Genomic DNA, 12,896 nt, shown 5'->3' with positions numbered 1-12,896 from the left:
AGCTAGATTACTGTTGCGCCTTAGACAGGACAATCGAACACTTGTGGACTATGCACTAGAGTTCAGGTCCCTGGCGGCAGAAGTTAAGTGGAACGAACAGGCTTATATAGATGTGTTTCTGAATGGGTTATCAGATGTAATTCTTGACGAGGTCGCTACTAGAGAACTCCCTGAGAATTTGGAGGATTTAATTTCTTTTATATCTCGTATTGATGAACGCATAAGAGAGAGGCAGAACACTCGAGATAGGACCCGTAGACCCTCCTTTAAACTAGCGCCTACCTTTCAAAATTCTGAGTTCGAGGACTTACGTATTTCTGAACCTATGCAGATAGGCAGTACTCATCTCACAGAGAGAGAGAGACAGTACAGAAGAAGGGAGGGTTTATGTATGTATTGTGGAGTCAGAGGACATTTACGCCTAAATTGTCCTAATCGTTCGGGAAACGCTCGCACCTAAGTTTCTCTAGAGGACAGGCCTTGGGTGTTTCTACTTTGTCCTCTATTCACAACTACAAAGAGTTCAGGCTTCTGTTACCCGTTTCTTTGAGGTGGGAGAAGGGAGTAGTAAAGACTATGGCACTAATCGATTCTGGAGCTGCTGAGAGCTTTATAGATCAGGGTTTTGTTGCCAAGCATGCTATCCCATCCCAGTTAAAAGAGACACCACTGGCTGTTGAGGCCATCGATGGTAGACCGTTACTTGAGCCTGTTATTTTCCATGAGACCATACCGATTAACTTAACTGTTGGCATCCTACATAAAGAGGATATATCCTTAATGCTCATTTCTTCTCCGTCTATTCCCATAGTCCTGGGGTACTCCTGGTTGAGGAGACACAACCCTATTATTAATTGGGAGTCAGGGGAGATAGTTTCGTGGGGAAAGAATTGTCAAGAAAAATGCTTGCGGAAGGTCTTACCTCTCGGATTAACTAACACATCGACTACCTCTGACAATCCTACAGAGACACAAATTCCGCCTCAGTATCTAGATTTAAAGGCAGTATTTGACAAAAAGAAAGCCGATACCTTACCCCCACACAGGTCCTTTGATTGCAAAATTAACCTACTCCCTGGTACCATGCCTCCCAGAGGTCATGTATACCCATTATCTACGAAAGAGAACTCAGTTCTAGAGGAGTATATTCACGAGAATTTAGACAAGGGATTCATCAGGAGGTCCTCCTCCCCTGCCGGGGCTGGATTTTTTTTTGTTAAAAAGAAAGATGGTTCTTTGAGACCTTGTATTGATTATCGAGGCTTGAATAAGATAACCATTAAAAATGCCTACCCGATTCCCTTGATCACGAACTCTTCGATCGTTTGAAGGGCTCTACAATTTTCACCAAGTTAGACCTCAGAGGGGCATATAACTTGGTGAGAATCCAGCAGGGACATGAGTGGATGACGGCATTCAATACTCGCTATGGTCACTATGAATATACGGTTATGCCTTTTGGGTTATGCAATGCACCAGCGGTATTCCAAGATCTGATAAATGAGGTTCTTAGGGAATTTCAGCAAGAGTGCGTCATTGTATACCTAGATGATATACTTATACATTCTAGTGAGATTGAGACTCATCACAAGCAAGTCAGGAGGGTTTTGCACAAGCTTCTTCAGCATGGTTTGTACTGCAAGTTGGAGAAATGTAGCTTTGATCAAACCCAGGTAACCTTTCTCGGCTATGTGATCTCTGGGGAGGGATTTAAGATGGATCCGGATAAACTCCAGTCCATTCTAGAGTGGCCTTTACCCAAAGGTCTTAAAGCCGTACAGAGATTTATTGGTTTTTCCAATTATTATAGGCGCTTTATTAAGGGCTATTCTTCAATTATCGCACCTATCACTAATATGACCAAACAGGGGGCTGATACTAAGAATTGGACTACTGAAGCTCTTCTTGCGTTCAAAACTCTCAAGGAGCTTTTCGCTTCCGCTCCAATTTTAGTTCACCCCGACACTTCCCTGCCTTTTCTGCTTGAGGTAGACGCATCAGAGACTGGTTTAGGTGCTGTCCTATCTCAAAGGTTGGGTGTTGATAAACCATTACATCCATGTGGATTTTTCTCTAAAAAATTGTCCGGTACTGAGAGCAGATATGACATTGGTGACAGAGAATTACTAGCGGTTATCAAAGCTTTGAAAGAGTGGAGACATTTATTGGAAGGTACTTTACATCCTGTTACCATTCTAACAGACCACAAAAATTTGTCTTATATCGGAGAGGCCAAGCGTTTGTCCTCCAGGCAGGCTCGTTGGTCATTGTTTCTTACCCATTTCAATTACGTTCTGACTTACAGACCTGGCTCAAAGAATTCTAAAGCCGATGCGCTATCTCGCCAATTTGAGCCTTCTGCTTCAGTTGAACCACTTGTGTCCTCCATTGTACCCAAATGCAATATTATTGCTAATACCAGTCTTAAAATTCATTCTCCGCTACTTGACCAGATCTTGAAGTCACAACATCTAGCTCCCGGAAACACTCCTGAGGGAAGAAACTTTGTTCCTCCTGAACTTCAACTGGAGCTCTTACAATGTTTTCACGAGAGTAAGATAGCTGGTCATCCTGGTATTCGCAAGACATACTCTCTGATATCCAAGGATTTCTGGTGGCCTTCACTTCGAAAAGATATTGAGGAGTTCGTCGCAGCTTGTGAGACTTGTGCCAAGACTAAACTACCTCATGCTTCTCCATGTGGCCTGTTACACCCCTTGGACGTTCCTGAGAAACCTTGGTCCTGTTTGTCCATAGACTTTATTGTTGATTTACCTGCTTCCAAGAGACAAACTGTTATTCTCACGGTGGTGGATAGATTTACTAAGATGGCTCATTTCGTACCATTACCTAAACTTCCGACTTCTCCTGAATTGGCGGAGATTTTTGCGAGAGAGGTTTTTCGCCTACATGGGATTCCTTCGGAGATTGTTTCTGATAGAGGTTCTCAATTTGTCTCACGTTTCTGGAGATCCTTTTGTTCTCAAATGGGTATCAAATTGAACTTCTCCTCTGCCTATCACCCTCAGTCTAACGGAGCTGCTGAACGTACTAATCAAAAGATCGAACAGTATCTACGTTGCTTTGTTTCCGAACACCAGGACGATTGGGTCGGTCTGATTCCTTGGGCGGAGTTCGCACACAATAACCTTGTTTGTGATTCAACTCGCTCTAGCCCTTTCTTCATGAACTATGGCTTTCATCCTTCGATTTTTCCTTCGGTTTCCTCTTCTCAGGGGATACCGTCGGTTGATGATCATGTCGCCAACCTGAAGAGATTATGGGATCAGACTCGGCAAATTCTATTACATAGTTCTTCGTTGTTCAAGAAACATGCTGACAAGCATAGAAGAGCGGCTCCTGTTTTTGTTCCTGGGGATAGGATATGGTTGAGTACTAAGAATATTCGCCTAAAAGTCCCATCTATGAAGTTTGCTCCTCGCTACATAGGTCCTTACAGGATTCTCACTCGTATCAACCCGGTTGCGTATCGCCTTGCTCTGCCACCTGCCTTACGCATTCCTAACTCTTTTCATGTCTCCTTGTTGAAACCTCTTATTTGCAACAAATTCTCCTCTAAGGTTTCCTCCCCTCGTCCTGTTCAGGTGGAGGGTCGGGAGGAGTACGAGGTCAGCTCCATCATTGATTCCAGAATTTCAAGGGGAAAATTGCAATATCTGGTCAACTGGAGGGGATATGGTCCTGAGGAGAGGAGTTGGGTACCTCAGGAGGACGTTCATGCGTCTCGCCTTCGCAGAGCATTTCACCTCCGCTTCCCATCTCGCCCCGGTTCCTTCCGCCCGGTGGGCGTATCTGAGAGGGGGGGTACTGTCAGGGTACCTGAGGCCTCTACCTCTAAGGGAGGTAGAGATTTGGTGGTTTGCCCGTCCAGGCGAGCTGTTTCCTTCGTTCCTCGCGGTTCATCCAGTCACTTAAACACCGGCCGCGAGGAATCCACGTCCTTTTCTAGCGGGACGCTCAATACGTGACGTCATGACGCTATCACGAGCGACCTGTCACTCAAGTGTCCGATATCCAATCGGTACTTGTCAGAGGCGTGATTACCATCCAGAGCCAGGGTATTTAAGCTTACTTCTCTCTTCAGCTCATTGCCCTGTCGTGGTTCTAGCTTGTCTAGTCACTCAGTGCTCTGGTATTCTAGTTTACTCTATTTGGTTTTGACTCGGCTTGTTGTACTACCCTGCTTCTCTGTTCTCCCTTGACCCGGCTTGTCTCTCGCTTATCTGTCTTCCCGTTCCCTCGACCTCGGCTTGTCTCTGACTATTCTCTATTACTCTCGGTACGTTAGTCCGGCCATTCTAAGGCCCGGTATACGTACCTTTCCACTCTTTGTACTCTGCGTGTTGGATCCCTGTCCCGATCCTGACAGGGTCCTCTTCAACCTATTGTTCCAGTAAGTTTCAGAATATTGTAAAGCGCTACGGAATCTGTTGGCGCTATATAAATGGCAATAATAATAATAATTTGAAAACTTTATTACATTAAATTGAGGATAATACTAGGTGTGCCATAGAATCCCTGTGTTCATCAAAGGGAAATAAGATCTATCATCACTAATTTACCAACAGCGAGATTGCCCTTGTTATCAATTAGTCCATTTGAAGACTATAAGTGCCAGGAATACAAATCTGGCACTTAAGCACCTTCTGCCTAAACCCTCCTTCGTGCCCCCCTCCCCCGCCTGCGTGAATAAAGAGTTAAAAACCCTTTATTTACTTGCCTGATCCCAGCGCCAATGTTCCTTTGCGCTGGGTTGTTGCTCAGCCTCCACCGACGTCCCCAACGAGCGGGTGCTAATGCGCATGCGCTGCAAATACAGCACGAGCATTATATATCCCCATAGAAACGTACTAAATCAATGCTTTTCTATGGGGAAAAATCTGGATATCCTTATGTAGAGCGTTAGGACGTCCCGGACCAAAGGTGCGATCTGGAACTGCAATGTTTAACATTGCAGCACTAAGTGCAATAGGGACACAGCACCCAGGCCAACTCAATGTGCTGAAGTGGCCTTGGTGCCTATAGTGTCCCTTAAACGGTAGCCAGTAAAATAACGACAGGGTTGGAATCAATTATGAAGTTCTATCCACAGAGACTAATGGAAGCTGATAGTGACTGGCTTTTTATAACAGTTGCCAGTAACTTTCTGTTGCTACTTGTAAAACTGGCAGCTGTTAAACAGTTACTACTTGCTAAAAGTAAAAAACAGTTATGATAGTGGTCCGTCAGTAGAAAGTAGTACAATTTATGGAGATATGCCAGCCCTATGTCTTTCTCTGCATATGATGCTTAGTCTATATACTATATACCATTCCCCATTGCTGTTTCTATGTTTCTCCATGGAAATTTCACCATGAGCATTTTCTATGCTTGTATACCTAATTGTGTAATGACTAATTATTGTACTAATGTCATTTTCGGGGAGCTAACTTTTTGTTATCAATATTAACCTCTTAGAAATTGAGGGGTATAGTATGTAACCATAATGCCCTTCTATAGAAAATACATTTGCTATTGTAGCGTTCTAATATGCTGTAGCAAGCGAATCCATCTTTTCATGCTCTGTACAACTACTATTCAGCATCACTAAATAACTTGAGCTGTGCAGGCTCCTTTGCATTGTATGAAGTGGTGACACTACATTTTACAGCTAAGAACTGTAATAATTTATGACTAAAATGCTGACACAAAAGAATAATATTATTTTTCCATCAACATAAAGTATAGCTGAAATAACCATACCGTACGCTATAAGATTCAGAATAGATAGTTAAAAAACAAACAAACAAGGTTTCAACTGCTGCTTAAAGCGGCACTGTCATGCCGAACTTACCTTTCCTCAATCTCTTCCTCTTCTACCCCTCTCTCAGGATCTGTTCTTCTTTTCTTCCTGTCTCCTTTAGTTTTCTTTAAAACCATAAGACAAAGTAGGGACTCTTTGTCTTATGGGATTCCTCCGCTTGACCAGCTCTGACCAGCGGAGGAGCAAAGTGTGCTTCATTTCCGCTGGTCAGAGCAATTTTCCCATGATCCCTAGCTTTCCTCCCTGTTCCCACAATGCTTCCTGTCAGTATTGCCAAACGTCCTGTCACTTAGACAGAACGCCGGCAAAACTGCCGAATTGCATCCTAACAGAATTCTCCATTGGTGTTAGGATGCAATTCGGTACTTTGTTTGTATCGGAATTTCATTCTAATGAATGAAACTCCGATCCTATTCATTGCCGCGGCTGCATCTTGCAGCCGCTTAGTAGATAACTCCCTAATTCCCACGGTATCAGGGAGCTATCTACTAAAAGGCTGAAAGACCTGAATTGGTCTTTCAGCCAACTTTACTAATACTAAGTAAAGATTACTTAGTATTAGTAAATAATATGCCCCTACTCGCTATACCGCGAGTAGGGGCATGTCTAGTAAGCAGTGAGCAGCCTGTGGCTGCTCACTGTAAAAAACAAAAAACAAAAAAAAAACCAATAAACATCCCCCCTCCCCTGCGCGGGGGTTAAAGATTGGGGGGGGGGGACCTACTGTGGGGGCCCTAATAAAACAATAAGGGGGGGGACCTACTGTCCTCCCCCCCGGCCCCCACCCCTGCGCAGTGGGTGGGGGCCCTAATAAAACAATAAGGGGGGGGGACCTACTGTCCTCCCCCCCGGCCCCCACCCCTGAGCGGTGGGTGGGGGCCCTAATAAAACAATAAGGGGGGGGACCTATTGTCCTCCCCCCCTGGGCCCCCACCCATGCGCGGTGGGTGGGGGCCCTAATAAAACAATAAGGGGGGGGACCTACTGTCCTCCCCCCCGGCCCCCACCCCTGAGCGGTGGGTGGGGGCCCTAATAAAACAATAAGGGGGGGGGACCTATTGTCCTCCCCCCTGGCCCCCACCCCTGCGCGGTGGGTGGGGGCACTAATAAAAACAATAAGGGGGGGGACCTACTGTCCTCCCCCCCGGCCCCCACCCCTGAGCGGTGGGTGGGGGCCCTAATAAAAACAATAAGGGGGGGGACCTACTGTCCTCCCCCCCGGCCCCCACCCCTGAGCGGTGGGTGGGGGCCCTAATAAAACAATAAGGGGGGGGGACCTACTGTCCTCCCCCCCTAGCCCCCACCCCTGCGCGGTGGGTGGGGGCCCTAATAAAACAATAAGGGGGGGACCTATTGTCCTTCCCCCCCTGGCCCCCACCCCTGCGCGGTGGGTGGGGGCCCTAATAAAAACAATAAGGGGGGGGGACCTACTGTCCTCCCCCTCGGCCCCCACCCCTGAGCGGTGGGTGGGGGCCCTAATAAAACAATAAGGGGGGGAGGACAGTAGGTCCCCCCCCTTATTGTTTTATTAGGGCCCCCACCCACCGCTCAGGGGTGGGGGCCAGGGGGGGAGGACAGTAGGTCCCCCCCCTTATTGTTTTTATTAGGGCCCCCACCCACCGCGCAGGGGTGGGGGCCAGGGGGGGGAGGACAATAGGTCCCCCCCCCCCTGGCCCCCACCCCTGCGCGGTGGGTGGGGGCCCTAATAAAAACAATAAGGGGGGGGACCTACTGTCCTCCCCCCCTGGCCCCCACCCCTGAGCGGTGGGTGGGGGCCCTAATAAAACAATAAGGGGGGGGACCTACTGTCCTCCCCCCCTAGCCCCCACCCCTGCGCGGTGGGTGGGGGCCCTAAATGAACCCCCCCCCATCAAGGTGACTAGGGGTCCCAAGCCCCTAGTCACCCCCCACCCAAAACATTCTATCCCCTACCTACCCCCCTCACCCTAAAAATAGTGAGGGGGGAATAAAATAACTAACCTGTAAAAAAAAAAAAATTAAACTTACCATTTGACGTCTTCTTTTTTCTAAATTCTTCTTACTTCAGCCCCCCAAAAGGCCAAATAAAAATCCATAAACCCGTCGCACTTTAAAAAAAACAACAAAAAAAACCGAGCGCAAACAAAAATGAATCCATCTTCACCCATGGAGGGCACGCCGCGTACTGAGCTCTGCAGGGCGGGTCAAGGCTTATAAAGCCTTGCCCCGCCCTGCAATTAGGCTTAGAACACAATGATTGGTTGGTTTAAGCCAATCAGAGTGCTCTGTGTCATTTTACACAGCGTGGGAAAATTCAAAAGAACTTTCCCACGCTGTGTAAAATGACAGATCACTGTGATTGGATGGTTTTCAAACCATCCAATCACAGTGCTCTGTGTCATTTTACAAGCGTGGGAAAATTCCAAAGAACTTTCCCACGCTTGTAAAATGACACAGAGCACTGTGATTGGATGGATTTCAAACCATCCAATCACAGTGCTCTGTGTCATTTTACACAGCGTGGGAAAGTTCAATTTTCCCACGCTGTGTAAAATGACACAGAGCACTGTGATTGGATGGCTTGAAATCCATCCAATCACACTGCTCTGTGTCATTTTACAAGCGTGGGAAAGTTCTTTGGAATTTTCCCACGCTTGTAAAATGACACAGAGCACTGTGATTGGATGGCTTGAAAACCATCCAATCACAGTGATCTGTCATTTTACACAGCGTGGGAAAGTTCTTTTGAATTTCCCCACGCTGTGTAAAATGACACAGAGCACTCTGATTGGCTTAAACCAACCAATCATTGTGTTCTAAGCCTAATTGCAGGGCGGGGCAAGGCTTTATAAGCCTTGACCCGCCCTGCGGAGCTCAGTACGCGGCGTGCCCTCCATGGGTGAAGATGGATTAATTTTTGTTTGCGCTCTGTTTTTTTTTTTTTTTTTTTTAAAGTGCGACGGGTTTATGGATTTTTATTTGGCCTTTTGGGGGGCTGAAGTAAGAAGAATTTAGAAAAAAGAAGACGTCAAATGGTAAGTTTAATTTTTTTTTTTTTACAGGTTAGTTATTTTATTCCCCCCTCACTATTTTTAGGGTGAGGGGGGTAGGTAGGGGATAGAATGTTTTGGGTGGGGGGTGACTAGGGGCTTGGGACCCCTAGTCACCTTGATGGGGGGGGTCATTTAGGGCCCCCACCCACCGCGCAAGGGTGGGGGCCAGGGGGGGAGGACAGTAGGTCCCCCCCCCTTATTGTTTTATTAGGGCCCCCACCCACCGCGCAGGGGTGGGGGCCAGGGGGGGAGGACAGTAGGTCCCCCCCCCCCTTATTGTTTTATTAGGGCCCCCACCCACCGCTCAGGGGTGGGGGCCGGGGGGGAGGACAGTAGGTCCCCCCCCTTATTGTTTTATTAGGGCCCCCACCCACCGCTCAGGGGTGGGGGCCGGGGGGGAGGACAGTAGGTCCCCCCCCTTATTGTTTTATTAGGGCCCCCACCCACCGCGCAGGGGTGGGGGCCAGGGGGGGAGGACAATAGGTCCCCCCCCCTTATTGTTTTATTAGGGCCCCCACCCACCGCGCAGGGGTGGGGGCCAGGGGGGGAGGACAATAGGTCCCCTCCCCTTATTGTTTTATTAGGGCCCCCACCCACCGCGCAGGGGTGGGGGCCAGGGGGGGAGGACAATAGGTCACCCCCCCTTATTGTTTTTATTAGGGCCCCCACCCACCGCTCAGGGGTGGGGGCCGGGGGGAGGACAGAAGGCCCCCCCCCCTTATTGTTTTATTAGGGCCCCCACCCACCGCGCAGGGGTGGGGGCCGGGAGGGGGGGGACAGTAGGTCCCCCCCTTATTACCATTTTTTTTTTTTTTTTTACAGTGAGCAGCCACAGGCTGCTCACTGTTTAGTGGACATGCCCCTACTCGCGGTATAGCGAGTAGGGGTATTGGGGAGATTTTAATCTCCCTTGTCCTATTATGGGGGTCATATTGACCCCCATAGAGTGAGGGGGGACATGGGGGGCTTAGGAAGTGGCGAGGAGCACTGCTCCCTGCCGCTTCTATAGTTACATATTACAAGGAGGGAGCTGCACGCCGGTAGCTCCCTCCTTGTAATAAACTGAACGAACAAACTAACACTGATACTCAGTGTTAGTTTGTTCATCTGATTTTTTCTATTCATTCATTCGTCTGTCTGATGAATGAATGAATAGATGAAATTCCCGTTCGCATGTCCAGGTGTTTCACTGGGCATGTGCGGGAATCTCACAGTCTGTGTAGTGTGGGTAGATGACGTGTCCCACAGGGACTTCACCTACCCACACAAAGATGGCGGCGCCCTGAATAAAGATCGGGGCAGAAGATAAAGAATTAAAAAGAGGTAATGTGGGGGGCTTAGGGGCATTTGGGGGTGACTAGGGGGTCGATTGGATGTAGTGGAGGCGGGTTAAAAAAAAAACGGGATTCGGCATGACAGTGCCGCTTTAATAGGGAACCCGCCACCTGTTTATCATCAAATATTAAACATACAAGGCAAGCTGCATTATAAATATATTACAGTCAGAAAGTACATGTAGTTCCAAATTATCTAAGAGGTATGTCGTATTATAAATACACGAAAATCAATTAAACAAAATAGTTCAACAAATAATTCTAATAAAATAAAATAAATACCTTAACGGAACACAGTCTAATCAGTGTCCACTGAGAATGATCATATCCTTTCAATTATAGCTCTCACACATGAACAGTTCAACTGCCCAAGCAGATAACAGTATTAGGATTGGATGATCTGAAATGTGCCTTGCAAAATATAAATTGTTTTGCAATAGGTAGCAAAAAACATATACATGTGAAGAGCTTTCTAAATGATCTTAGAGAGGCAATAAATGGTTATATTTACTGTTTCTCAGTGGTATGAATGACAAACTCTGTAGTATACCTTGTGGTTTAAGCTGTAACTCCTCTTAAGACAGGTCTTAGAACAGCATGTATTATGCCCACATCCCAAGATGGCTCGAATACAACTTTGCAGAGTTCAAATCACTTGTACAACAGTGAGAAAAGGACTTTAATTGAAAGGATACAGTCATCCGTCATGGAGACTGTTTTCTATTAACCCCTTAAAGGAAAATTTTAGGCAAGGAATACAAAATGTCCCCCCCTCTCCCCATAGAGATAAAAGGGTTAAAAACCTTTTAGTCACTTACCTGAATCCAGTGCCGGTGTCCCTCGGTACTAGGTAAAGTCCTGGCTTCGCTCCTCCCCCAACAACGTTGGGCACCTAATGCGCATGCGTGGCGATCGCTTTAGGACAACCCCATAGGAAAGCATTGAATCAATACTTTCCTATGGGGTTTTAGTGGACGCTGGAGGTCGTCATGCATAGCTTGAGGATGTCCAGCGTCAGTTAGGTGACCATAAGTCATAAGTCACCTAACAACCCAGAAGCACCTCTACTGGCTGTATGGTAGACAGCTAGTAGAGGTGGAGATAAACCTGCAAGGCTATTATTGCAATTTCTCAATAACTGCAATAATTACAATTGCAGGGTTAAATTGATAGGAACAGTGCACCCAGACCATTCTATAAGCTGAAGTGGTCTGGGTGCTTATAGCGTCCTTTATGGATACAGCTTCAGAAATAAAAGTGAATCATGATGGAAATTGTTCTCAAGGGTCAAGGTGTTTATTTTATCAGCATTATTTGTAGAACTATTTTATTCAATTGATTTTCATGTATTTATAACACTTCCTACCACTTAGATTATATATACTTTCTGACATGATATACTGTGATATTTTAGGCACAGCTTACCTTGTGTGTATATTTACCTAAATATAGTTGTTCAAAGATTTCTAGATCCTACAAAAATCCATTTAAAAAAAAAAAATTGAACTGCCATGTCACTTCTTTAGAAATTACACCATTGAAAATCATCTGCAGTATAACTTGTGTTATCCTTTTTTTTAAAGTAAAGCTCTGTTTTCTTTCAAACTTAGATTAACCCCTTAGTGACCAGAGCGCTTTTCAATTTTCTTACCGTTTGGGACCAGGGCTGTTTTAACATTTCTGCAGTGTTTGTGTTTAGCTGTAATTCTCCTCTTACTCATTTACTGTACCCAAACATATTATATACCGTTTCTCTCACCTTTAAATGGTCTTTCTAAAGATACCATTATTTTCATAATTTCATATAATTTACTAGAGGAAAAATGATAAAATATGAAGAAAAAATTTAAGAAACACATTTTTTCTAACTTTGACCCCTAAAATCTATCACGCATCTACAACCACCAAAAAACACCCGTGCTAAATAGTTTTTAAATTTTGTCTTGAGAAATACCCAATGTAAACATGTTCTTAGCTTTTTTTTTGCAAGTTATAGGGCAATAAGTACAAGTACCACTTTGCTATTTCCAAACTATTTTTTTCAAAATTAACGAAAGTTACATTGTAACACTGATATCTGTCAGGAATCCCTGAATAACCCTTCACATGTACCGTATATACTCGAGTATAAGCCGACCCGAATATAAGCCGAGGCCCCTAATTTTATCCCAAAAAACTGGGAAAACTTATTGACTCGAGTATAAGACTAGGGTGGGAAATGCAGCAGCTACTGGTAAATTTCTAAATAAAATTAGATCCTAAAAAAAATATATTAATTGAATATTTATTTACAGTGTGTGTATAATGAATGCAGTGTGTGCGTATGTGTGTGTGTATGAGTGCAGCGTGTGTGTATGAGTGCAGTGTGTGTATGAGTGCAGTGTGTGTGTGCATGAATGCAGTGTGTGTGTGCATGAATGCAGTGTGTGAATGCAGTTGTGTGCAGGGCCGGTGCAAGGATATTTGCCGCCGTAGGCAAAACATTTTTTGCCGCCCCCTCCCCCCCCATATGTCCTGACTTCCCCTCCTCCTCCCTCAGTGGTCCTTACCTCCCCACCCCCGTGTTCCTTCACCCCCCCCCCAGTGGTCCTGACTCACCCCTCCCCTAGTGGTCCTTACCCTCCCCTCCCCTAGTGGTCCTTACTTCCCCCTCCCCTCCCATAGTGGTCCTTATCCCACCCCCTCCCTCTCATAGTGGTCCTTATC

At 46.1% G+C, this 12,896-nt stretch overlaps 1 protein-coding gene across 2 annotated transcripts in view; it reads right to left on the bottom strand.

Annotated features, from left to right (window-relative positions):
• The window catches only part of PNPLA4 (patatin like phospholipase domain containing 4), a 55,761-nt gene that overhangs the window by 28,333 nt on the left and 14,532 nt on the right, over window positions 1-12,896 (bottom strand). The gene's annotated exons all lie outside the window — the stretch shown is intronic.

The sequence above is a fragment of the Pelobates fuscus genome, chromosome 1 (genome assembly GCF_036172605.1).
Source record: "Pelobates fuscus isolate aPelFus1 chromosome 1, aPelFus1.pri, whole genome shotgun sequence".
NCBI classification, from domain to species: domain Eukaryota; kingdom Metazoa; phylum Chordata; class Amphibia; order Anura; family Pelobatidae; genus Pelobates; species Pelobates fuscus.
The sequence above is the reverse complement of the archived record's forward strand: the minus strand, read 5'-3'. Positions and strand labels throughout refer to the sequence as shown.